Below are 26853 nucleotides of genomic sequence, written 5' to 3'. Positions count from 1 at the left end.
AATCAAACTTTACTCAATGTTTAATTATATAAATTGGGTACTTGATAGATTTTTTTCTTTTAGAGTTTAGTACTTGAAAATTGGCAGCCAGGTTTTTGTGCTTATCTTAAACATAATCATCATTTGTTCCATATTATCAAATGCAGTGATATTATTATAACACCATCAGATAAATGATACATTTAGTGAACTATCAATTTACTTTGCTTGGAAAGTATAACTTTAAGAAATAAATTGAGTTAGGGGCACCTGGGTGGCTCAGTCAGTTAAGCATCCAACTCTTGATTTTGTCTCAGGTCATGATCTCAGGGTCGTGAGACTGAGCCCTGCATCAGGCTCCGCCTTGAGTGTCCCCCTCTCACTCTGCGCCCCCACCCCTCACACATGTGGGTGCATGCGCTCTCTCTCTAAGATGAATGAATGAATGAATGAATGAATGAATGAATGAATAAATCGAGGTGTTTGGCAATTACACTAAACATTTGAGTCTATATCTTATTAAACATAACACTTAATGGTCTTTATTTAAACTTAAAAATCTGTGGTTCTCATTTTCATATTTCTTTTGAATTTAAATGTTATCTCAATTTATTAAGGTTGTAATTTTAGAAACTCTTCATTTTCCATTCTTAATGCCATCAGAGGTTTTTTTTTTGTTGTTGTTGTTGTTGATTTTTCTTTTCTTTCCCTCAACTTCTTGTGTAAAATTTTAAAATAAAGTGAAGATGTTATTGAATTTGCTTTGGAAAGCAGGCAGGAAGGAAAATAAATTAGTACAAAAGCCAAATAGGTGTGCTTAGATATATTGAGATAAAATACCTTTTGTTTCTGGTTATTTGTGCTACATGGTTTGTTTCATTTAATTTTTGATTAATAAAATTATGCCTTCAACTATGATACATAATAAATTTAAGCACTGATTGTAGTGATTAGCCATACATATAAGAAAGTTATTTTTTGTCAGCTTGCTTTAAAACATTAATTTACATAAAAAGCAACAATCTTCATTAGATTTTCTAGTATTTTGACAGAGTGGTCTGTCATGTAAATAAATACTCATTAACTCATATCTTGAGAATGAGTGAAAGTTATACTTGTTTAGCAAAAAGAATGTTGATTCATGTACATTTTTTTGTAGAAGAGAAACCTGATAAAACTTAGTGTCTTGGCAAATGTTTTAAGTTGGTATAAAGGTTATTTTGGATTTGAACATTAAAAAACAACTATACAACTTAGACATTTCTTCTCATTAAAGACATTATCTGAACAGATTAAAATATTAATTTGTTCATTAATTCACTCATCCATTCATTTGATAAAATATATGTATCAGGTTATATGCTCGGTAATAGAGATGCAAGTTTGTGCTAAAATAGAATCCTATCACTTTAGACCTTAGCTTGATAATATATGAATTTTTACTCTGCCTGAATATTTATAAAATTGAAATATGGGATCAATCATTTTTGGATAGGAATTCCTGGAGTTAACTTTGAATGACCTGTAGCAATAAATTTAGCATTTGCCATTCCTGATTGAGTGACGCCTCAAATGACATGGGAGTCCAGTTTCAGCTCAGCTTAGCCTCTCAGCCAAACTGAGGAGGGTCATAAGAAGAGTTCTAAGTGATGTTCCAATCATAAGGGTCTAAATGGACTGATTTTTATTAAAAAAAAATTTATTGAGTGCCTACCCTGTTCCAGGCCCTGTTTAGTACTTGTTTTTACCAAATTGGGTACATCCCAAGGGTATTGAGATACTCTTGAATTTATCATTGTTTTCTTTCCCAAAAAAGGCCAACTAAGGTTTTTAGTTAAATTATTCTCCTATGGTTAACTGAACATATCTTTATCAAGGCCAAATATAGTAATCATCAGTGTAACTTTTTAGTGTTAGATGTAATACCTACTTTTATCCATTTTATAATTCCTAATGGCTGTTTGGACAGTGGGTGCCTACAGAGGGTTCTGTTTATCATTTTCCCTAAAGTGTTTATGTGACTTTTGTAAGTCTGCCCTCTGAAGATTATGCATCATAGAATCTCCAGTGTTCATTAGTACAGTTGTTAACTAGTGTTGCTTGATGTAGGTTGTGGTTTCAATCAATTTGATTCAGAAAATTTTATGAGCACTTTTTGTGTGCCTACTGTCAGTGGTCTGCATTCTAGTGGATCTTCAATATTTATCTAACTAGTTTAATTTTCTTTTTAGAAGTTCTTTTAAAACAAATTTTATTAATGCAAGTTGAATTTGTCTCAAATAGGTCAATAAAATTTTTTTAAAAAAGGAAAAGCTTTTAAAAAATAAAATCTTTAATGCAGAAATACATTGCATATATATATATTTTTTTGCATTATTACTTTTCTGTGGTTATCTTTTCATGGATGTATAGTTTGGATATTTGACCAGTTCCTTATTTTTGGATGTCTATGTTGTTTCCATTTTTAAAAATTTTATCAACAAAGCTAGGGAGAAGAATACACCTTTGGGCTAAATCTTTGCAGATATCCATGATGTGTTTTCTGTTTTTTGATAAATTTCTAGAAGCAAATTTGTTGGGTGAAAGGGTATATTGGAATGTTTTTGTTTTCTCTCTTTCTCTCTCTCTCACACACACAGCTAATTTGAATTGCCCATTCATAACCTTTTTTCATTTTCCAGTATTGTTTTGAAATATTTTTTTCAATTTTTAGATAGTCAAATCTGTCTTTTTATAGTAAGTTTATGATTAGAACGGTGTGTCCATCTATAAGATTTAATTAGTTTTATTTCTATTTTTATGTTTTCAATTTTTTACAATGAAATTTTAATTCACTCATATTTATTTTGGAATATGGTATCACATGAGGTTTTTCTAGACAGTTTTGCAAGTATAATTTTTAAAATAAATAATGTACCCATTCTCCTTAGAAATATCTTAGTTATTTTATACCAATTTCTAATGTAGAATGAAGACTATTTCTGGTCTTGAATTCTGTTCATTTGCTATATTTGCCAATTCTTGAACCAATACCACATTATTTATATTACCATAGATTTACACCTTAAAAAATTTTTATCAAGGCAGTTCCCCAGTCATGACTGTTAATTTTTAAAATTTCTGTACTGATATGATTCATCTGTTCTTCACGATGAACAATAGTCTTTTTATTAAGTATTTTCATAATAATCAAGACCCTTGATTATTCTTTGTGCATTGAAATACCTTTATGCAGTATTGAATGTATATGTAAATAGAAATTTTTGTGCTCCTAATGTGACTTTAAATACCTGGTAGTTTATTCTTTAAAGGATGTATTCATGCTTATTCCTTATCCTTTCTCTTTCCTTCTCTCATTGTTTGCCAGAGTCTCTTCTCTCTTTTTGCCACTAAACCGTTTATTATTCTTGCATGGCTGGATGTTTTGTGACTCTTACAGCCAATCAGATGCCTTCATTGTGGATTGTGCTATAACATCAGTTTGTTATTTATTGAAGTTCACCTGTGAACTTCATTTAGCTCATTCTTCCTGTTTTCATTATGAACAAAGAGAAGTACTTGTTTGCTTTTTCAGAGGACATTTGTGTGAGATATTTTTCTTTCTTCATGTTTTATGGATGTTGTCATACAGCACTTTCAAGTCTGTAATACCAGTCTAGATCCCATCATGTCATTTTTAGCTCTTCAGTGTACTTCATATAGGTATCTTCTTTTAATATTAAAAATACACAGGAGAAACTGTCTGAAAATTCTTCTGATGTATAAAGCCACAGGATTCAATGATGTGAAATTACAGTGGGTTCTTTAGTATCTGCAGAGAATCGCAATTATTAGCACTGAGAGTGATTTTCTTTCTTAACTTGTAGTCGTTAGAGAAGAATTTAGAAAATTGATGCTCCTGTCAAAAGTCTGGGTGAGTAAGATACAGACTTAGTCTGGATATGGCAACATTAAGAACCCCACAACTTTTACTAACTGTGAAAAAGAGAGTCTATTTTATACTCCATTAAACTGTTATACATCATAAATAATTTATTTCAACCCTTGTTCTCACTATATCAAGGATGATAAACTAGTCACTGTAAGGATTTTTTTTTTTGAATGAATGTAATAGTGTTCCCCTCTTCTCCTGCCTTGTGGGACTTTGTGCATTCCCCTCATTAGAAAGAAGTTTGTGCCTCCTGGATGGTCCCTGTCAACAAATACAGACCTAGAATTGTTATGAGGACCCTGAGAGGACACTTAATGGAAGTCAGGACTCAGGGTAATTTCCTCCCTAGCTCTCCTGCTCATTAAATAGATGATTTGGGCCATGATCCAGTCTTTCTGAATCTGTTTCCTCATCTTTCAAATGACCATGGGTTCTTCAGAGTTTTGTTCTGGAAATTCAGAGAGATGAGATGTGTGAGGGTGCTTTGTGAAGCATCATCACTGTACTGCTATTACATTCCTGTAGGTGACTGCTCCTGTTAACAAGGTTAACAAGGATTGGGAGGTCTGCATACAGATCCCACCGTTGTCCATGGGCAGCCAGGCGCTAGTGTTCTCCCACCCTGTCCTGTGCTTTTCGTAAACATCTCCTGCCTCCCTGACTACATTCCTGCCCTGTCTGACCACCCATCTATCCCAGCAATTTGCTGGAAAAGCAGGGGAGATGATGATGTTAAGCAGAACAGGATTTAGTTGCTGATTTTTGTGGTCTCCAGCCAGGTAGAGAACCCAGCAGCCCCAGGAAGTGGGCGACTGGCTGGTGAAGGTGGAAGTTTGAGAGTTATAGTTTGTTAAGGAGGATAAAAAGATAGAAAATAAGGAGGCTGTGGTTTAAGAGATAGAATCTCAAGTCACAAATCTGTGTAGGGGAGCAGAGCCTGCAGAAGGAACTGTAGTCTGGGAGTGGCTGACAGATGGTCTCAGAGGGGATGTTTTGAAGAGGACAAGGAAGAGCAGTGCTGAGAGCTGAAGTGTGGTTATGCTGAGCAGCAGGGAGAGCTTTAGTGCAGCATAGCTGAGGATGGCCTCGGGAATGATGCATAGATGTGGCTGCCTGGGCAGTAACTGCAGCTAGAGCCCCGCCATGGCGTTGTAAGAAATCTAGTGCCTTCTTTTAACTACGGTCTTCAAGGATGACTATGAATCTAAGGACTGTTGTTGTTAAGTAGTGACATCGGCTACCCCTCTTATGTTGGATATAGTCACAAATTTGTGGACAGAATTCAATGAATTGCTACCCTACCATAATCAGTTTCATTCATTTGAACACACAGATCATAATGCCTTTAGCAGGAGGAATTATGTAAGAATGGATGAAAGAAAATAGGCGTGCCTCAAAATAAGGCACCTGTGTGATTGGGAAACATCAGCTTTAAATTATTCTGAGAGGATGTTGGCCATTGAGAAATCGGCTTCTTTGGTTGTGTTGGGACTTGGATCTTGGATGTGGAATCTGGGGTCTAAGAGTTCCCCTGCTGTCTTCTCCTAAAAATGGAAACCGACAGGGTAAATGGAACAATACCTTTCTCTCTCCATTTCTGAGTGCTAATAAGAATAATAAAACCATGTGCCATTTTTCTTATGCCCCTGGTCCTAGCCTTATTGATACTTATTCAATATGTTTCTTTTTTTTTTACCTAAATTGTTTATTAGGTAAGAATTTACTCTTATTAGCAGTGACGGTGGAGCTGGAGAGTATTGCATCTTCTCCATGTCACGTGGTGAGAACCACCAGTAATGTGATGGAACTTGTGAACGTTTCCAAGGCCACGGCTCTTGTGGCCTGCACGTGTCAGCTCTCACATCTCCCTGGGCTGGTGGACTGGTTTGGTGATCCACTGGGTGTCAGGATTTCTTCTGATAGCTTTATGGGATTGGGTCAATGAGGATAACCTCAAAGAATTTGTATGTGGAATCTTTGCCAACCCAGGAAGAATTCAAGACTCTCAGAGGCCCATGATGGCATCCAGCTCGCTGCTCTGCAACCAACTGAAGGCTTCGGGGCAGACTTCAGCTGGTTAACCCCATGACTGACAGGCTTGCCATAGGTCACATCCTTAGGAACCGGGCATTTGTGGCCACCACGCCGCACATGAATCTGATATATGACATAACCCTGTGTGGTCTTGTCCTCCAGTCTCTGTGCTTTGTTGGGCCGGGTTGGGAGGCGCTGGGCTTTGGAGTGCAAACAGCTATCAGTACCGCCCACAGTGCCCCCTGAGAAGAAACGCATTACATCGGACTGCTTCTTCCTCCACAGCTCCTGCATGTACTTCCAAGTGCCCATCTTGGCTTCCCTGTGAGCGGATGGCTGCTGCCCGACAGAGAGGCTTAACTATATTTCTTAACACGTTTAGTTATTTCCCCCACCGGTCCATGGAAGATGCCACAGACTCCAAGACTGGAGTGAATCATGGAGTCCGTAAATTAGAAGCCATCACGGTGATCCTGGGAGAAATGACTGCTAAAAACCTGACGTCAGAGGAAGAGACAAAATGTAAAAAGTAGGAACTGTATTACTTTGGTGGTGAATATTCCTAATGATGGCCTTGATTCATCCATAAAACAAAACAAAAAACTCAGAAGCACTTCACTACTTTCTGTCCCATTGTCTGTAAAGAGACAGGGAGATGTAAGACTCTGAGGAAAGATTTTCTTTACAGATGGCCACAGATTTAATCAGGGATTGAGGATGCATGAAGATAGAAGCCTCAGTTATATAGAAAATGCACTTACATGGAACACTTTATTTCCCAGAGATGCCAGATAATTTGAGTTATACCTGCAATCCCAAACTGTCTGAATAACACACAGGCACACACACATCCAGCTTCTGTGTGCCAAGAGGTGTTAAATGCCTTGAAAACTGTAATTAAATACTTGACGTTGTGCTGCAAAACCACCATAAGCATTGCCTTGTGCGGTTTTTCAGCATTACGCGCTAACTTTTAATCCCAGTAGCTGTGACTAACCTAGTCACTTTTTGTAACACATTCAAATTAAGAGGTATGTGTTCTTGTTCGTGTACTTTCTCATTAGCACTAATAATGCTAATGGGAGTGACAAATGTAGTATGTTTTTGCCTCCTATCACTCACACCTTTTAGATAGCTAGCTCCTTGGAGGAGGTGATTTCCCATGTGATACATTTATGGAGCCATGTGTTTAATAGTTTTCCTCAAAAGAGAATATGTCCATTGGGACTATTTATTAGTGGATGGGCTCTGGGGAAAAGAAATTTGAATTAATCAATTTGAACCACAGAAGAAATTTTGATGAATTAATATAAATGGGAATACCACATACTCATTTGTTCCTATACGTCTTTCAGGCTTTTTTTTTTTTTTAATTTATACGAGATTTCAAGAGTTTTTTCCACAGACTCTTGACTTTGATGCTTCAGTATACCCTCTTCATTCCTTCTCTGCAAACCTTCCTATTTGTTCAAAGGACTCTTCAATGTTTTAAGTGAGTGACTGACAGTTTTCAGTATTTGAAACCCATGTAGAGCCATCTTCTTATGAGTACTCATCTCATTAAGGGCTGGTATGTTTGGTTATTATATTCCCTCTACCATCGAAGCAAATACTTAGTTTCTTTTATGAGAGATCCTGAATGGATCTGTCCAGGGATAGCCTGCTGTTACCCGACTCCTCGCAGTTCCCCACAAACCCCAACTCTCACGTACTCAAAGTCCACCACACCCCATGCCTTGTGGGACCAGTGGCTGTGTGGTCCTCATAGCTCCAGCTCCTCTTTGGGACACTCCTGCCTTCTTCTTCCCCAGGCTCTGCCTGGAGAGCCTTCTCCTTTCCTAGTCCTTTGCTGATGGTGGGGGACTCATGGGAGGTACACGTGTGAGAAGCCGGTGGAGGAGCCCTGCTGCTCTGGACTGTGGCCTGTGGGGACAGCTCTCTGGCATTCCTGTGTCCATTCGACATGCATGTTTCCTTAGAGGCGATGGTATAAAGAGTGGTTAGGTTACCCAGGATCACAAAATGTTTATGTTAACATAGTGCAGAAATATTACAGACTAAATAAGGACTTGTCTATGCTGGTTTGGGACTGAGTGCATTGATCTCTGCAAACCAGATTCCAAATGACCTTTGGAATAGCCCATTTCCAAATTGTGTACAGTCTGTAGTCTATATATCTGTCTCTTCTTGATGGGTTACTCGGATTGTTTATTCAGGCTCTGGAAATAGATGTGCCAAGTCTGCAATGTGGCACGGAGGAAAGAGTGTGAATCCTTGCTGTTACTAGCTTAATGTCCTTGGGCAAGTCATGTAATGTTCGTGAGCCTCAGTGTTTCCATCTGTTAGTTGTAGATGATTAATAGCCACAAATAGCTACTTCACAGAATGATCGGGAACATCATCAGAGATAATGCACATGAAAGTGCCTTGTAAGTTGTAAGGTAGGGTTGTAAACCAAAGACACAATTACTTAATATTTAACAGTTGGATAGAGAAGAGCTGTGTTGGCAGGTCCCTAAAGTACTATACGTTTTCTTAAGTTGTTGAAGGTATTTGCTAGGATTTTTTTTCCTACCATCTTATAACACCACTGATGTATTGTTTTTAAGTCATATAGATTTTTAATGAATTAATTTTCTTAATGGCAGTGTGCTTTGTAAGTAAAACACTTTACAATAATAAGGTCCTTTGAAAAGGCAATGTCCTTTAACTGATTAAAGATCAGCCAGTCTCTTTATGTAGCACAGTGCAGAAATACTAGCCACCGGATTAAATCTTAATCAGTAACAATGTTTCACTAATTACAAGAGCTGCTTTATACATTGGGTAAATTGCTGTTTGTAAACATTGGATTATATTAACTAACAGAGCTGATTGCCAGCCACAGAATAAGCATAAGGTTTGCTAAAAGCTTTCATCAGTGGCTTGAAGTAGGTAGGCCCTGCTGCCTAATATTTCAGTTAGTGTGGAAAGGCAGGTAATGACATTATGAATACGTTTATAATGCAGGCCAATTTCTTCTAAAATGCATGTAAGTATTATTACTTTACTAGAAGTCTGTGAAATACGATTTATTTAATGGATTTCAGCCCCCATAATATTAAGATATAATTGAGATGCAGAGTAAAAAAAAATTGCATGTAGTCGGTATGGTACATGAATCATAGACTAAATTGCTTGTAGTTTTAAAGGCACTTAGAAAAATTGTGAAATTTATATAATGCATCCTTATGTTTGGAAAAGAACAATAGTCTGGTTATTTTAGTATTTCAGTCCTAAAAATAGGACTTTTGAAATATTATTAAACCTAAGATAGCCATATGCGTGAGCAGATCCAAAACTTTTTATGTCCAGTTCTCATTAAATAATTTCTGTGAACTTTTCCTTTAAACCTCTCATGTTTAGCAAAGTAGTTGAGCAGCATATAATTTCTATAAAGGCCATAATTTAGTTTTTATAAACTGTACAACTGGATGAATGACAACATAAACGTTGCCAGCGTGTTTAGAAGGGAATCAGTTAAATGGTACTTGGAATTTTGATGATTATTGCTTTGAAAAGACTGAAAATCACAGGTCTTGGCTTTATAGTTTAATTACTTGCTTAACAATTGCTAGTGATTCACTAAATCACAAGGCTTCCAAACAAATAACATCAGTAACTGCTGCCATGCCTGAGCAACTCCAATTTTCTTGACAATGGCTACCAAACGGTGTTTAGCCTAATATAAACTGTTAGTTTAACAGCAATAGAAGTTTTGAGTGTACCATTGATGAGATGCCAGCAAATTGAGAGCTTTACCAGTGGTGACACTTGTGTCAAGAGTAACTTCAGCATGTTTCATCAAGATCAGTTGGAGAAGCAAATATAGTAATTATCCACATCCTTTTTTGATATTAGATTTAATAATAACAAGCACCATCCAGCTTTCCAGGGCTTCTAATTAATAATTGGTTCTTAAGAGCACAGGATGCGGTTCCTCACAGTTTGAATAAGACTGGGAAACAGGGCAAGCTTAAGGTCCTTCATACTCTTGTGGGCCAGGGTCAGAACTACTGGTGGCAGTTTAAAAGAAGAGGAAGATTCGGGTGTCCTGGTGGGAGAATTTCATCTGTGCCTTTATTGACCTGTGCTTTCTTTTTTCACTGTGTCTTAACTTCATGGCATTTCTGTGAGTTCATGACTCTTCCATCTTGCCCTTTTGCAATGGCAAGCTCTTTATTCCAAATAGATTCTTCCAGAATTAGATGAGTTCCTCAGTTTTTTACTTAGGTAGCCGTCACAGTCTTGCTCACATGAGTTACCTTAACCCCTGTTCTTTAGTATTTTACCTCTGAAATAATGTAAAAGAAACGTAGCAGACTTGCATTTAAGCAGTGATTGTAATGCATAATATTTTATCAAGCACTTGCTTATGCCAGGCTCTGTGCCAAGAACTCTACATATATCTTATTTGATTGTTATAGCATGAGGTAGTAGTATTACTATTCCTGTGATTGGAATAACTGAGACTTAGAGAAGTTAAGTGATTTACCCTTCACCCCTAGGCAGTCACTTTGGCTCTCGACACATGCTTTGAGCTACTATGCCATACGGTCTCTAGTATAAATGTGCCCTCTTAGTCTGTAAACATTACTTAGCTGTGACACTATATGAAATATGGTCCTCCTTGGTGTAGATGGGTATTTAAAAATTTTTTAAATCATGACCTACAATAATACACAATTTTAAATTATGCAGTGCACACATATATATTAATAAACATAAGAAATAATACTACATTCTACTTTCTGCCCTCATATTTTCTATTTTATTCTGTTTCCATTTTAAATAACAGTGGGTTGTAACCCCCTGAAATGGTTTCACAGTCCACTAATAGGTAGCAACCTACAATTTGAAAATCATTGAGAATCAGTGCTGGCCTTGTGAGGTCCATGCTAGTCAGTGAAATCTGTGTTTTACACTTGCTTTATTCTGCCTCAGGTACTTGCACTTCTAATTTTGTTAGTTTTCTAATTTTGTGAGATAGTTTTGCTAGTAGGCATTTGTGAATGATTGACTTCTGAGGATGGATTAATACCTTTCCTGAGGCTCAGAGTTTCTCCTTTGCCATTTCATCATGGTCCTTTGGGGGTCTCGTGGAGTTAAGATTCAGGGTTATACTCAGGTTATACTTTACAGAGGCTGCTTCCCTTTCTTTCATTATGGCAATTGAAGGAAACCGAAGTAAAAAAAAAATGGTCTCTCTACAGTTATACCTCTTCCATTTTGTCTTCTCTTGTGCTGGACACAGTATACCCAGTGTGTTTTAAATAGAATTGAGAAGAGTGGCACCTGGGTGACTCAGTTGGTTGAGTGGGTGGCTCTTGATTTTGGCTCGGGTCATGATCTCAGGGTACTGGGATTGAGCCCTGCATTGGGCTCTGTGCTCAGCAGGGAGTCTGCTTGAGATTCTCTCTCCCTCTCTCTCTACCCCGCCCCCACTTATACTCTCTCTCTCAAGTAAATAAATCTTTAAAAAAAATTAGAATTGAAAAGATGCAGGATAGTCTCTTGTCTTTATCATCTTGCACCCTTTGCCAGGCATACCTACCTAAGTATTGGCCAGAAGGCAAGACTGAGGTTGTTGCCCCACTTAACTTGTCTTTGCCTAGAATGAACTAGTAGCACAGACTGGGGTAACCAAACACCAGCATGACATGCGGTGCCCACATCCTCTCATCCAGTCCCTCCTTGAGCCAGCAAATTTGGGTCCCCACACCGTGCTGGAAAGCTCTAGGTCTTCAGTGGGAAGCTGTACACACATGTTTCCGCTTTGAGTATCCATTCTAGTGGGAAGACAGTTAACAAATGCCGTAAATATTTGAGGAGCAATAATATGGATTTAGATGGCTGTAGTATTTCTCCACTTATCTGGGCCCCATTCTCAGGGTTGTTAGTTTTTCCAGTACCTACAGATCCTCCAAAGCAACCCAGAATGTGTAAGCCAGAGGCCACCATGGGATTTTCATTTGTGAGAGGCCTGTAAGTCAAGGGTAGACAGTTCTGAAGAATAGGGCCAGTGCAGTCCATGAAACAGCAGCATTGATACCACTTGGAAGCTTGTTAAAAGTGCAGACTCTATGACCCAGCTTGGACCTACTGAGGCAGAATCTGCATTTTAACAAGATTCCCAGGTGAATATGCACATTGAAGTTTGAGAAGTACTGCTAGAGTGTAGTGGTTGTCTGCTTGGCTACTCTAGAGAAATAGAGTTGGACATGATAAGTAACTCCCAGCAAAATGACATTTTGTTAAACCTTGAAGCATCTACTAGGGTGGAAATTGTCAGATGCTGCCACTTTCTCACTTCTGCTACTCCCGGCAAGACTGAGCAATGTACCCTATCCTGCCCTTCTGATACCTCCCTCTCCACAACCTGAATGGAGCACCTGAAGTTAGTCCTCACCCAGCATTAGTTAGAAATCCCCCTGGTGTGTGGCGGTTCTATATGTATATCACCAGCACCTGGCCTCATTTGTCTCTTTGCACCTACTTTTTGGGTGAGAGCCCTTTTGCCTGTGGCCCCCTTGCCCACAGACTCCCCTAGCCATGTCCAAGCCTGTGTGTGTAATAAACCTTTGAAATATTTGGGATCATTGGCTTAGCTTTGCTGTATTTTGGTGTTTTGAGCTCTGGTATCTTTTGAGGGAAGGACCAGCAGACCCAGATATGGACCAAGTCAGACTGGGGCTTAAAAAAAAAAAAAAAAAGTAATTTTGATTCTCAGATATCACTCCAAATCAATGAGATCAACATTTCTGCAGGGTAGAACCTAGGATGCAGCATTTTTCAAAGCTTCCAGGTGATTCCAGCTGGCAGCCAAGGTTGACAACCTCCTCTCTAGAGGAAAAATATCTTTTATGTTTTTAGGGCCCTAGAACAATTTAGAAGCTACTTATGATAAATTCTGACTGATGCTTTCCATGTCCATCATTGAAATACACCCTCCTCTATGGATATATATGTGGAAAGCGGGCTGAGTGTACACCATTAGAATTGCTTGGTCTCATTCTTACAAAACTGATAGTAGCAGAACAGAGAGCCACCAGCGTTGAATTTGAGTCACCACAATGAGCCTGACATTAGATCCTGTGGAAAATAGGTTGTAACCACCTGTGACTCAGTTGAAAAATGAATAATAGCACTTTTGCTTTTGAAAAATAACAGTTCCTTTTAATGTGTAGGAAATTTTTGTCTATCATTTTCATCTGACTCAGGCCAGAATCTGCTTCACATTTGTGAAAGTGATCCAGACCTAGGTTTTTATCTGATTCTGAAAATGACAGCTATAGTCCCAAACTTCCATACTCTGGAAGGTGTTCCTGTCAGCCTTGCTTTTGCCTTTTGCTTTTTCAGAGACACAGAGCAGAAAGGATCTTTGTGGGAGTCCCTCAAAGCCAGGAGATTAAGAGAAGGTATTAAGAGAAGGAATTAAGAGAAGGTATTCTGAGGCAGGAAACAGTGACTAGATGAAAGGACCCAAGGGGGAAGATTTTGAGGTCCTTAGATTTTATGACGGTTTGGTAAGCCAGGGCTATAAGCTGTGGCTTAGAAGAGAACTTAGGTGGAAAAATTGAAAGGAGGTCCTTAAAATTTTGTAGGATGTAAAAAAGAGAAATTTTAGCAGAAAAGCGTTGTGTGCCAATAATGAGCCTGATCTGAAATATTGTCCTTACAGACACTTTGATATGTGTCTATCAGTGGTCTGTCTTTGACGTCCAGACCCTGCATGAGCTGGCTTAACTTGTGAATCCTGACTAAAAGGGAACAGTTGGAGATGGCAGGTTCAGTGCTCATGTACCACAGCGATGGGCTCCCAAGTTGTGCTGGCCAATAAGCAGCTCCTTCCAGGATAGAGACCAAGGGAAGCGCCTTGCTTTTGCTTTGTCTTAGTGCCCGCATGTCTTTGACAAGTGAACAATAAAATGTACTGTTTGATTTCAGACTGTCTTGCTTCTTTTCTCTGTCCCTCCCGCAATCTTTCTTTTTCATGTCACATTGCACGAGGTGCTTTTCACCTCTCTTTCCTGACCCTGGGTTCCAGCGTTCATTGGTCGCTCTCACCCAGGATGTGCTCTAATTGGCAAAACTGTAACCTGGTAGCAGCAGCTCGCTATTTCAGTTTCCTAATTGGTGTCAGGGTCTGCTGGTGGAGCCCAGCCATGTTGGATTGATTGATAGATCGGCCGCTGTGACCACCACGCTTCCGTCTGACCAACAGGTTTATTCGTTTTTTGAAACCAAAAATTAAAATGTTAAATATATCCTACAGTGTTCATACTGGGTCTGAAATGAAATCAGCTATTCATCATTAAGGAATACTTTCAATGTTACCTGAAAGTCCCTTGGGTGTGCAACTTGAAATTTTGTTCTATTTCTGACTCACAGCTGGCTGTTTTCTTGCTTTCATAACGCAGTGTAAAGCTGCATTATATTTCACACCGCCTGCTGCACAGTGGGTTTCTTCTTTCTTTTCAGAAGTAACGTAGACATGGTGTTAAATGTGTGTGTGTTGGGGGTTGGGGTGGATGGCATTTAAGATACCCTTCTTACAGAACTTGAAATTTATAACCTCATTTACATTGGTCAGTGAGAATGTAGGTTGTTAACTGAATCCTAAGAAAAAAATGATACAAATTCTTTTTCAAAAGCTATTTCACATAATTGACATTTATGTCGAAAGTATAACTGAGCAGTTAGGCATATGAGTGTAATATAATGACTGTTTACCCAAATTAATGTCTGAAGTTACAGAAGGCTACAAAATACTGTATTTTAAAATCGAGTTTTAATACTTTGATTAGCATATTACGTGCCAGTATAATAAAACAATTTAATAATCTTAAAGAGATCAAGTATTACTAGTGAGCAAACCTCTTTGATGTTTTTGTCTCATCCAGTTTCTGTAGCCAGTATTAATCATTTATAGCAGCGTTGCTTTTGTAGAAAGAGTCCATCTTTATCAACACACATTGTGTTTTAAAACATTCTAGTATTGTCTTATATTTGTTTGCATTATACTGGTTTTCCAAAGAACTTTCCTGTATATTCTTGTGCCTTTGAATATCCTCAAAATAAGGAGTTATTATTTTACATTTTATTGAGGAGGGGACTGAGAAGCAAAAGTTAAGTGACTTGATGGAAATCCCTACTACCGCATAAGTGATTGAGTTGTAGCTTGAACCAGCTCTTGTGACTGCATGTCTAGTGTTTTCCCACATTAATATACCACTCCCTATGTGCTGTACCATTAGTGCTCTGGGTATACAAAGATGACTCGCACTCTCTTAACCTAAAATTCTAGTTCAGAGGATTGACATTTGCACAGGTAGAAACAGAGTGCCAAAGGGCTGAGGGAGTATTCAGGCTCTAGAGATAGGGTTGGGCCGTAGGGATGGAAGAGGAGAGAGCCTGCCACAGTTTCTTAGAAGACTGAGTATCTGAGCTGGAACTTTAAGAAGTAGGGGCTTAGGGCTTTGAAAGGTTCTTGGCATCCGAACTGAGAGGACAGCTGGAACAAGAAGATCCAGAGATGGGAGAACCCATAAGTTCTGTTTCTGGTTGTTGAATATATGAATGTTGTTAGAATGTAGGGGCTGGGTAAGAAAGACTGTTAATGGTTGACAGGTTGGAAGGCACAGAGCAGCCAAATGGCCAGACTTGTGGCCATGTTGAGGATAGATTAAAGGAGAGAAGAAAGGGTGAAAATCTTTTAGGATAGGAATGTGGGGCAGCCTTCCCAGCAAGGCAAAGCAATTTCAATTCCAACTGTACATTGGAATTCAAAGGGGGAGGTTATATATGGTAGACATTGCTGAGTTTAGAAGTGGGAGATTAGAAAGAAGTGAGTTTGTATGCCATACCAAAAAGATTACTCTGACTTCAAAGACTGGCAGGAATCACAAGTCAGTTTAAGATTTCTGTCACTTTGATTTATTACTGAACCAGCAAATGAGCAATTCTAAGGCCATCTGATGAGGTAAGGACCCAAGTAACTGGGTGGTGAAGCTTTCTCTTACCTTCTTAGTTCCTCAGAGCAGACCTAAAGTACTTTGGTCCTTAGAGCAGTTGTGGAGGAAATACTCTGTCATGTTAGTGGTGTTCAGAACCATAGATTCTCTGACTTTATATACAAAGCTGAGGAAGGCACTCTTCCAACCCTTAAGCATCTACCTGTCACCATAAGAGGAAAGCCTTCCTGTGCCTATTCCTGTGTTCTGTTTCTTACTGTCTAATTGGATGGTGACAGCTTTAAAATAAGGTTAATGACCAGTTAAAGTTCAGGTTGCTGTGTTTGAAGTACCTCCAAGACATCCTTGTGGATATGTTCATTAAATAAATTGGAGACAGTTCTGGAACTGGGGAGGGTGGCCAGGGTTGGAGAGAGGTAGAGATTGGGGAATGGTGAGATCTCCAAAGAAGAGAATGTGGACAGAAGACAAAAGAGGGCAAAGGCAGCATTGGCAAATACCCACCTTTAATCAGCAGGTGGAGGAAGACTTGTGGAAGAGATTACATAGAAGTCATCTGCAAGGAGAGAATGGAGGAGTGTTGGCAGTGAGGAGAAGAGAGAGCTTCAGGAAGTGGCTCCCAGAGAGGGCCAGCAGGATGAGCACTGATCAGAGGCCATTGACTTAGGCAATTATTGATCAGTGGTTACCTTGCCTCATAATGTGTGTAATTAAGCAGTGGAATCAGAACCAGCTTTCAGATGGTTAAAGAAGGGAAAAAGGGAAAAAGTTGAGGCAGTCATTATTCTGTCAGGACTTTAACCTGTGAAAGAATTGTGGCAAAGAATATATACCTTGAAGCAGCAGCAGTGTTTTGGGAGGTTTTCCTTATTTTTTCTTTCTTCATTTTTACCCCTTCTTTTAAAAAATTTTTTTCATTGTTTTTAGCTCATTTTTTAATTCAGGTATAATTAACATACAGTGTTGTAGTAGTTTCAGGTGTACGATATAGTGATTCAACAATTCTATATATTGCTCAGCGCTCATCAGGGTAAGTACTCTATATCCCCTTTCTCTATCTCACTCATCTCCCCTCCCACCTCCCCTCTTGACAACCACCAGTTTGTTCTATAGTTAAGAGTCTGTTTTTTGTTTTGTCTCTTTTTTCCTTTGTTCATTTGTTTTGTTTTTAAATTCCACATGTGCGTGAAATCATATGGTATTTGTCTTTCTCTGATTGACTCATTTCACTTGGTATTATACCCTCTAAATCCATCCATGTTGTTGCAAATGGCAAAATTTCATTCTTTTTGATGGCTGAGTAATATTGTGTGTGTGTGTGTGTGTGTGTGTGTGTGTGTGTGTGTGTGTGTACATACCACATCTTCTCTATCCATTCGTCTGTGGAAGGACACTTGCGCTGCTTGCATATCATGGCTATTGCACTTAATGCTGCAATAAAATAGAGGTGCATATACGTCTTTGAATTAGTATTTTCGTTTTCTTTGGGTAAATAGCAGAATTACTGGATCATATGGTAGTTTTCTTTTTAATTTTTTCAGGAATCTCCATATTATTTTCCACAGTGGCTGTACCAGTTTTCTTTAAAGAGATTAATATGTTTGAGAGTTAAGGGAAGGAATCCAATGGCAAGGGAAAGATCAAAAATGCAAGAAAGGTGATAATAAATTGATAGAGCACAATCTCAGAGAGTTTTGGGAGGGAATATTATCCAAGTTTAGAGATGAGGATCTTTGAAAAGGGAAGAGAAATCCTCTTCAGAAGATCATATGAGGAAATTTAAGTTGGAGGGAGAGAAGTTTGCAACCGAATGGCCTCCATTATCTCAGTTACAGGATGTACCGAGATTCTGCATTCTACTGTGTGAATGCCAAGTCAATTTATTCTTTAGGGCAGGAGTCTGATGTGAACACGGTCAGGTGAGACTCAATGGAATTCTCAGTCCAGTGTCCTGAGCAGGTGCATCTTCATTGCTAATCAGATGTTGATACCTCTTACCTGACTTACTTGCCCCTTCCTGACATATCATCCTAACTTCAGCTTTCGGTCAGGTCTCCTGGACTTCTTTTAGTTTTTACCTTTTATCCTTGATTACATTCTCTTCATGTTACAGGTCTTCCTTCTTGCCTGGGTCTGCCCTCCTCCCTTAACAGGATACCTTCCTAGTCAGGTCTCCCCCTAAAGACCCTAGCCTAGTCTTTCTGTGGGACTCTTCTGGAAGTTCTGGGCTTCCAAGAGAGAAAGAGGCTGAAATTGCTTAACCTGTATCAGTCAATAGATTTATTATATGAATACTTAAATATGTTAGAAGATACGGATATCCTTGACTTCAGGGTAGTGTAAGATACTTCTTGGGATAGATGGGACCTTTTAAAAAAGTTAGAATGAAGTCTTCAAGGTGTCTGACAGGTTTGTGTTCTCTCAGACTAGTTTTTTCTTGCTGAAACATACCTTTGAGTCTTACTTAGGGTTGAGTTCTTCCAATGCTTCTGAAATCTGTTCTGACTTTCCGGCATTGGAAATCGACATCCAATTCCAAGAAGAGCCTTATATTAAAGATTGTCAATTTTGAACAACTTAATAGATACATAAGTAATAGAGCTATTTTAAGTGTCTTTCATTTTTTGAAAAATAGCACTTGTTTTAGAAATTCAAGCTGTTTTAAACTGGTTGCTTCCATGCAACTTGGCAGCAGCTGTTAGACACTACTATAAATGCTCGGGCAAGGTTCAGTGTTATAATCTTGGGGGTGCTGAAGTTTATTACACATTTGATCAAATTACCAGCTTTTCCTACATTTACAGATATGTGTAGATTTTTTTATATCTTACCTATATGATTAGGAACAGAGTTAGTTGATGGCTGTGAGAAGTTACAAATGAATAGAGGGGTGCCTGGGTGGCTCAGTTGGTTAAACATCTGACTCTTGATTTTGGCTCAGGTCATGCATGATATTCGGTTTGTGAGATCGCGTCCCATGTTGGGCTCTGCACTGGGTGCGGAGCCTGCTTGGGATTCTCTCTCCCTCCGCTGCCTCTGTCCCCCTCTCCAGAAAAAAAAGAAAAGAATAGAGAGTTTCCAGAGACTTGGTGTGCATATTCAGAGTAAAGGAGATTTCCCATTTCACTTCATTGTGGTTAATAAAGGCATCTGGGAAAGGGGTCAGAAGCATCAGCAATTTGCAGAAAATTTGTGATTTTGCATGAAACTACTGTTTATACTACATTTTGGGGGAATAGGCTGACATCTGCTTCATTGTCTTGGTTATAGTGAGCTCTTCACTGTATATGGTTCTAATCTAATCTAATCTAATATGGGCTTATATGTAATCTGTGTGAAGCTAGGTTTTAATAAACTGTACTCCCTAAAGTTCTGTCATACTTTAGATTCTAATCATTAAGTCCATATCCCATAATATAGAGACCTGCTAGTAAGAAGACATCAGAAATTATTTGATAAGGAGGATGGGCACTGATATTTTATTAAAAGAGAAGCACCCATGTCTGGAAGGTACAGTTTACAGAATGCATTCACATCCATCATCTCATTTGCTTATTCCTCTGAGTACGTTCTTTTCAGCCTCTGTACTCCGTTTACAGTCTCATCCGCACCGATGGCTCTAGCCATCAGCTATAAACCAAGAACTTCAGAATCTATATTCTTAGGCTCTAGTTTTCAACATGTAATATTTAGCCAAGTCTTTTCACTTGCAGACTTCATCAGAAACCGCTGTTCTCTTTCTTAGTGAGTGAGACCACCATCTGTATCCGAAATCCAATTGTCCTCCTTGCCATTCCTCTCTCCTTTTCCATATTCTGCTGATTCCACTTCCTTGAAACTCTGGAATCCAAACCTGGTGCCACAGACCCTGTCTGGGCCTTCGTGACATTTAGGCTGTATCCCTTCAAGCATATCCCAACTACTTGCCTCAGTGTTGCACATCGCCTCTGGAGTGGTTTGGTTTATCTCAGGTGAAACTCTGATGTGTTACTCCCAGGCAGGACGTCCTTTAGTGGCCCACCATGGTCTCCAGGTAAAGTTGGAGCTTCAGTAGGTTACCAAGGCCCATCTTCATAGTCTGCCCATGCTTGGTTTTGCTGCCTCGTCTTCGGCCATATTTCCAAGTGCAGCTTAGATGCCACTGCCCTGAACCAGGTTGCTGAATCTGCCATGCATTTTCATGCTACCACCCCTCCATGCTTTAATGCCTTTGCTTGTGAATATCCATCTTTCCCACCTTAACCCTTTCTGGAGCCCCATCTTTTGGAACCATTTTTGTTAACATTTCTCCATCCACCGTGAAATTTGTTATTCTGCTTCTGTGTTTCTGCTCCACTTCCCCAGTGGATGTGAGCTCTTAGTGGATGGGGGTTGTGATCATCTGTTTCTTCAGCTCCTTTTATCATATCTGGGACACTTAGGAACGTCATGGAGGTTTGCAGAACATTGCACAGGTCTGAGTCGACACACATATTAAATAACTAAATGACTTCTTCAGGGTTATAAGAGCTATAACTAACTCCAAAAGTTCTTCTACTCTAGAACTTCTACTCCACTTCTGTATACACCAATTCTTAAAACAATAAATTGTGATTCAGCTGACTGAACCATTGATCTTGGTTGAGATAGACTTTTGCTTAAAAAAAATATTGACAATAAAACAGTTTGTTAGTATGGCATTAGTATGGCTGGGTGCTGACAGGTTGTGCCATAGGTGAAAAATAACAGCCACAGATCTTTTCAAAAATCTGTATAAATAATATAAACTCAGTTAAAACTTCTCATCACCATACTGAGGGGCTAGCTAGGGGAACCGTGTCCCCTGTGAATAATGCATTTAATTAAGTTCAATTTTAATGTTTACAGGTAGCAATAGACAAATTTATTACTCCCAATATTTATATCTTATAAAGTAGTAAATTGTTGCTGGAAAGCCATAATAAAATCCAGTCATTTTGAAATGAATTCCAGAGTCACCGTAGTGCAGGGTTAATCCATGATGTACCGTGGTTTCTACTTGCAACCTTGCAGCATAATCAGGTTCTTTTAAAATTAATCTTACTTAAATGAGAAATTGTCTTTCACCCATTTGTTAGATTAGGATCTCTCCCCTTTCTAATGGAGACTGAAGTGATTTTCCTCACATCCTTTCTTTCTCCTCTGCTCCCCGCTCCACTCCATTATTGATATTATTATCTCATAAGGATTGTTCTGTTTTTTCAGAATTTATTTTTCTCCCCCAAACTCCCCCACCCTTTTCCCTTTGGAACAGATAAATTCAAAGAAAGAATAGCCCTTCTTTCATCCATTATAAATGATTTTTCATTTAAGCATGTCATCTTGCTTTTTTGTTACAATGAAGATCAAAGGGATACAGGTTCACCACTAGTGTTCAGTTCTTTTCAGTTCTGGGCCTTAAAGAAACAGGATCTAGTTTAATTTGTTGCAGCTTTAGATCTCTCCCAAGGCATGTGGCACTCAGGTGGCTGGGTATGACTGCATGCTGTGTGTGTGTCTGTGTTAGAGTGAACGAGCTGGACATTTGGTATTTCATATGCTTTGCCTTGCTTATCCCAGAGATAACACATCTCAAAGGAATGTGTTTGTGTTGGAATATTACTTGCTTCTATTTAAACCAAGCTGGGAGTCCTTCAGAGATCCTCACTTAAAAATAACCACTCCACAGTTTGAACTCTGGTGTCATTTGAATTTTGGATATTGCACACTTGCTTGGCTTTTTCTTTTTTTTTAAGAGATTAGAAAAAAGAAAAACAAAAAAAAAGAATTTTAGTTCCTCACTAAAGGAGTTAGTAGGTTACCAAGGCCAACTAAAGTTCCTTTAGTTCCGACCACAGTCAGTATGTCCCTTTTCAGTTCAGTTGTTGGTTGTCTCAATTTGGAGTATTAGCAGCTCAGTTGAGGAGAGGTTAGTTGTTCCCTATATTTAAAACCAGGAATAATGAATTGCACTTCAATTACTAGGGGACAATGACAGATTTATAAATTAAAAACAGTTGAGCTATTTTTAAACACTCTGCTTTTTACTTCATTCTGTGATTCATGTCTTTATGCCATGTTATTGGGAGACCATTGTTGGGTAATACTAGACCAGACTGTCCTTCCCACTCAGTAGGCTGATTGATGATTCTTAGTCTTCAGAATTTCTATATGATATGTTCCATATTTCAGTAAAACCAGGCCTCTTTTTCCTAGTCTCATTATTGTCACATAATCTCACCCTGGTCAGTCATCTTAATGCCAACAGTTCTTTTGTTCTCATCCCTCATTTCTCCAATTGTGGTCAAAGTTCCATTCTTCTAGTTCCTTGAATATTTACTCCAAGATTTGTAAGCCAAATGTTATTCTTATGGTTCTGATGAGTTGCATAGTTAATCAGTGTTGTCTCCAAAGGGTTGAGGTATTCTTCAGAAGTCTAGTACCCATTCATTTATTGCATAGAACTAATAAATCCTTAAACGCTTCATCTATGTATTTTTGGGCTTAATTATTCCTGCTCATTCCCTAAGTCAAATTGAACTTCCCATATGTCTGTTTCTTTTTTATCTTTGTGTGGCAAAAGTGTTTAAACAAATCTTTCAAAGTGTAAAGGCCAAAAATATTTCTGGTTATCGAGTGGGGTCTATCTCCCACTGACAAGTTATATTCGAATAAGTGTGTTTATTTGGATGTAGAACTTCGGTTCTGATTTTTATCTGATTTTACACGCAATTTTATGCATGAAGATCTGAAGGCACATAAAACTCATGTATAGTCAGGTTTACAGACCCTGACACCCCTGTTGCTAAGAATTAAAAAATAAATCTTATTCGAAGTCAATACTATGTTCTAACTGGTTGCACTTGCCAGAAATCTGGCCACTGCATAAATGGAGTAATTTAAAAAATCTTTTTTCTCTCTGAATATTTTACATATTTATTTCTATCTATGTCTAATCTTATCTATTCTACCCATATGGAAGAACCAGGTTTGGAGTGTCCAGTCACATACAAATCTGTCTATAAATGGATCATCACATTCCAACTATGTTGAAACACACAGACATTTAAAACTAACCAGAATATCAAAGTTTTGAAAAGGATTATTAATGCAGATTTTTTTGATAACAACAAATTTATTAGAAGATTCTGTTGATGCATTTGAACTTTGAATGTCTGTTATGACATTGTTGTGACATTGTCTATTGTGACATGTGTTTGAAAAGTACATGTTTTTTTTTTTTTAAAGATTTTATTTATTTATTTGAGAGAGAGAGAATGAGAGATAGAGAGCACGAGAGGGAAGAGGGTCAGAGGGAGAAGCAGACTCCCTGCTGAGCAGGGAGCCCGATGTGGGGCTCGATCCCGGGACTCCAGGATCATGACCTGAGCTGAAGGCAGTCGCTTAACAAACTGAGCCACCCAGGCGCCCCGAAAGGTACATGTTTTGATCTCATTTAAGCAAGACATTATTCCGATTATTTTGAATTCATATTCTTTTTTTTTTTTTTTTTTTAAAGATTTTATTTATTTATTTGAGAGAGAGAGAATGAGATAGAGAGCACGAGAGGGAAGAGGGTCAGAGGGAGAAGCAGACTCCCTGCTGAGCAAGGAGCCTGATGCGGGACTCGATCCCAGGACTCCAGGATCATGACCTGAGCCGAAGGCAGTCGCTTAACCAACTGAGCCACCCAGGCGCCCTTGAATTCATATTCTAAATGGCTCTTTGAGTTTGGTTTTTCTTCTTGACCATTGTAGATTCTGCCTTGTGTGGGAATAAGTAAATTTTCACATGAAGGTTTACATGTAAATTCTGTTTAAGATATACCTTAATATGTTTATCCAACAACATTCAGCACATGATGGATGGTGTAGGTTTGATAAAGCGTGACTGTTTGAAATGATGTTTCCTCGTTATTGGTCAAGGGATTTAAAAGGTAAATAGTTGCTTTGCTGGTAGTTTGCCCTGTACGTAAAGTACAGAATAGCAGTTTTTAAGTAGACCTACGGTAATGTTGAGGGTCTCAGTTGTGGCTAAAAACCTGAAAGTGAATAAAACTCCCTAAAAATTGTTCAGGCGACTTAGATACCAGACTCAAATAATCAAAATAATTTTATGCTCAAGTGAAAAATAGGGCTTATGCCTTTCAAAGCAAAGTGGACATTTGATCAAAGTTGAAATGTATCAGTAGTACCTGCTGGTACATTTGCCATTTCTGCCCCTTTTTAGTATTGAGAGGAATAAAAGCCAGGCTACAGTACTGAGACTTCTTTTAGTGAGTAAGCAGGATATGGGGTACAGACCTGGTATAGACGCCTATCAGTGAGTGGCACTTCAGTGGGGTGTTGGGCAGTTCTCTAAACTTTGTGGCATTTTCTTTGGTGTTTAGGCTTTGGGGGATATGAACCAAAGACTGTTGATTACTTAGCAGAGGTGCTTAGTGGTAATATTAGTAGTTTTGCTTGGGAGAGGTCACATTAAATGCCTGCAGACAGATTTTGAGTGAGGAGAGATTTGGTCGACTCCTTTCTTCCTTCTTAGGGTACATTGGGTGTGCTCTACGAGCCCGTTCATTACCATCTCCCCGCACTCCCCTTAAGCTGTTTCTTCTTTTCCCTCCATCCGGCTTCTTGCCTACCACGTTGACAATAGGTTTTTCCCTTTCCTTTGTACATTCTCTTTGTGAGCTCAGTTGTGTGCACCCAGAAAAAGATGGCAGGAATGGAGGCAGCTCTTCTTTGCTCTTCCCTTGACTCTTTCTAGCTGTGGGTACTTGGGCGGTCATTTACTTTTGCTGAACCTTTGTTTCTTCCTCTCAACAGAGATGTGGCTTGAAAGGATGAATTTTTCAAATCCTTTGAAACTCTAAAATTCTGTCTCTGCAAGTTCCCTATGATCTGTAGGGAAATTAGACTTCTCACTAATCCAGTGCCATCAGCCTCTGAGACTTGGTGATAAGAAGTCCCCTTTAGGCTTTGCAGCTGCCTTTGGACCATTTTCTAATGGAAAAATACACTCAGAATTTCAAGCCATTGCCTTTGGAGTCATCTTTGGAAGATGACTAATATAAACTTTTTTGTGCTTTTTGTTGGTGTGTGTCATGTTTTTCTGTTTTTTTATTTAAAGATCTCAAGCTTTTCTTAATTTCAGTTTATTTATCTGTAAATTGAGATTTTTGACACCTCCTTCAAGCAAGTATTAGGCTTATTTGCTATTTACTTTTATGATGGGCCTAATATGCAGAGACTTGTAGATTATTAATCTTACTGTTTTGCGAAAGAACTGTTTCAAGGGGTGAGTAGTGAAACTTGTCCTCGTACTTTGAATTTACTTGCTTTTATTACATTTCTTAAATGAAATTTCAGAGCCTGGAGGAAAGTAGTGGTGTAAGTATATTTCAGGAATATATAATTGGTTTGAATTCTTTGGTGGAGAAGAATTTTATAAAATTAGAGTATCATTATGAGTACAGTTTAGCTTTTTTGCTTGTATGTATATATAGACCCTCAAATCTTTTCAAAATTGGAGTCATAATTTATTCAAATATAATAATATTAAAACTAAAATATTGTTCATATGACTTTTTCCTTCCCCTTGCTCTACATTTAATGACATTCAATGAGTTTTGCTTCTCTGTGGTGGTGATTTGTCAAGAGGAAACCGTCAGTGATAGGTGGGGAACAGCCTCTTTCCCGGGAGCCCAGAGGAGGATATGACATGTGGTTCCCATTGTAACCCAAGCAGTGCCTGTTACTGTGGTTCTTACTCAACCAGTAAGTGTTGTTAGGTGGGCAAAAAAGGAATGAGGTCTAGAATTATTTTTCTTACTCTCATTTAACAAAGAAGCTGAGCTGTATTGGGATGTATTGTTTAAAAAGCCATTTTCATGATAAACTACAGTGCCAGATTTTTAAAAAAGTAATCTGTAAGTAGCTTTTTAAAATTTAAAACCTGAGAACATTAAGAAAATATTGATGCATAAAACGAAACAATTAAGTGAACAACGATTATATTCTTATTTTGGGAGATAGCAAGCCTGTAATTCTAAGTGAATTTGAACTTGGGTAGGATGAGCTGTTTGTTGGGTAGGCATATTGAGCATAGAACAGCTTGCTTCTAAAACATACAAGAGCATGTTGTCACCATCCTGGAATTCCATAACAGTTTTTGCTTCTCTTTTTCATGGCAGCAAACAATAAACAAATAAACAATAAATAAAACACAAGTTCAGAAACTATCCTCTCTGTGACTCATAGTCTTGTACTTAAGAATAATAAGTTGAAAGAACTTGTTGATCTTCAGTGTATGTGTTTGGTCATTCAGAAAACTAGTTCTGTATCTGAATTATCTGTTTGTCTGCTTGTGGGGAGGACTTGCATGTTAGATAAGCATCTTCTTTATACAGCTATTCATTTTCTTCCCCAAAGTGTTGGAGGACTAGGTTTTCTAGATCTTTTGGTTAAAGTACCATATTTCTGTTAGAGCCAGGGTCAGCAAACTTTATCTGTAAAGGGCCAGATAGTAAGTATTTTAAGCTTTGCAGGCCAAACAGTTTCTCTTGCAACTATGTAACTCTGTCATTGCAGCATGAAAGCACCCGTGAACAAATACATAAATGAATGGATGGGGCTATGTTTCAATAAAACTTTATTTCCACAACAAGTGGTGGGCAAGATTTGGCCCTTGGGCTACAGTTTACTGACCTCAGTGGTAGAACAACAATTCTTGCTCTTTGTATATTTGTATGTGCAATGGTGCTCCATGGATTACCCATATTATAAATAGGGATAGATAAAGGGGTCATGATGATATGCATTTCCAGTGTGCTACCTGTAGCTCTACCCCTTTCTCTCTCACTTAAAAAAATAACCCAGAAACCCAAGGAATGAGAGCAACTTA

At 38.5% G+C, this 26853-nt stretch overlaps 1 protein-coding gene and 1 pseudogene across 2 annotated transcripts in view; one reads left to right on the top strand and one right to left on the bottom strand.

The window, feature by feature from the left end:
- CHCHD3 (coiled-coil-helix-coiled-coil-helix domain containing 3) overlaps positions 1-26853 on the top strand; it is a 266380-nt gene that overhangs the window by 125132 nt on the left and 114395 nt on the right. The gene's annotated exons all lie outside the window — the stretch shown is intronic.
- LOC148162540 (large ribosomal subunit protein eL15 pseudogene) lies at positions 5640-6256 on the bottom strand (annotated as a pseudogene).

Source organism: Eumetopias jubatus, unplaced genomic scaffold (genome assembly GCF_037043125.1).
Source record: "Eumetopias jubatus isolate StellerSeaLion01/CBP00866 unplaced genomic scaffold, mEumJub1_p1.0 scaffold_14, whole genome shotgun sequence".
Lineage (NCBI taxonomy): Eukaryota > Metazoa > Chordata > Mammalia > Carnivora > Otariidae > Eumetopias > Eumetopias jubatus.
Note: the sequence above shows the minus strand (reverse complement) of the source record. Positions and strands in the feature narration are given on the sequence as shown.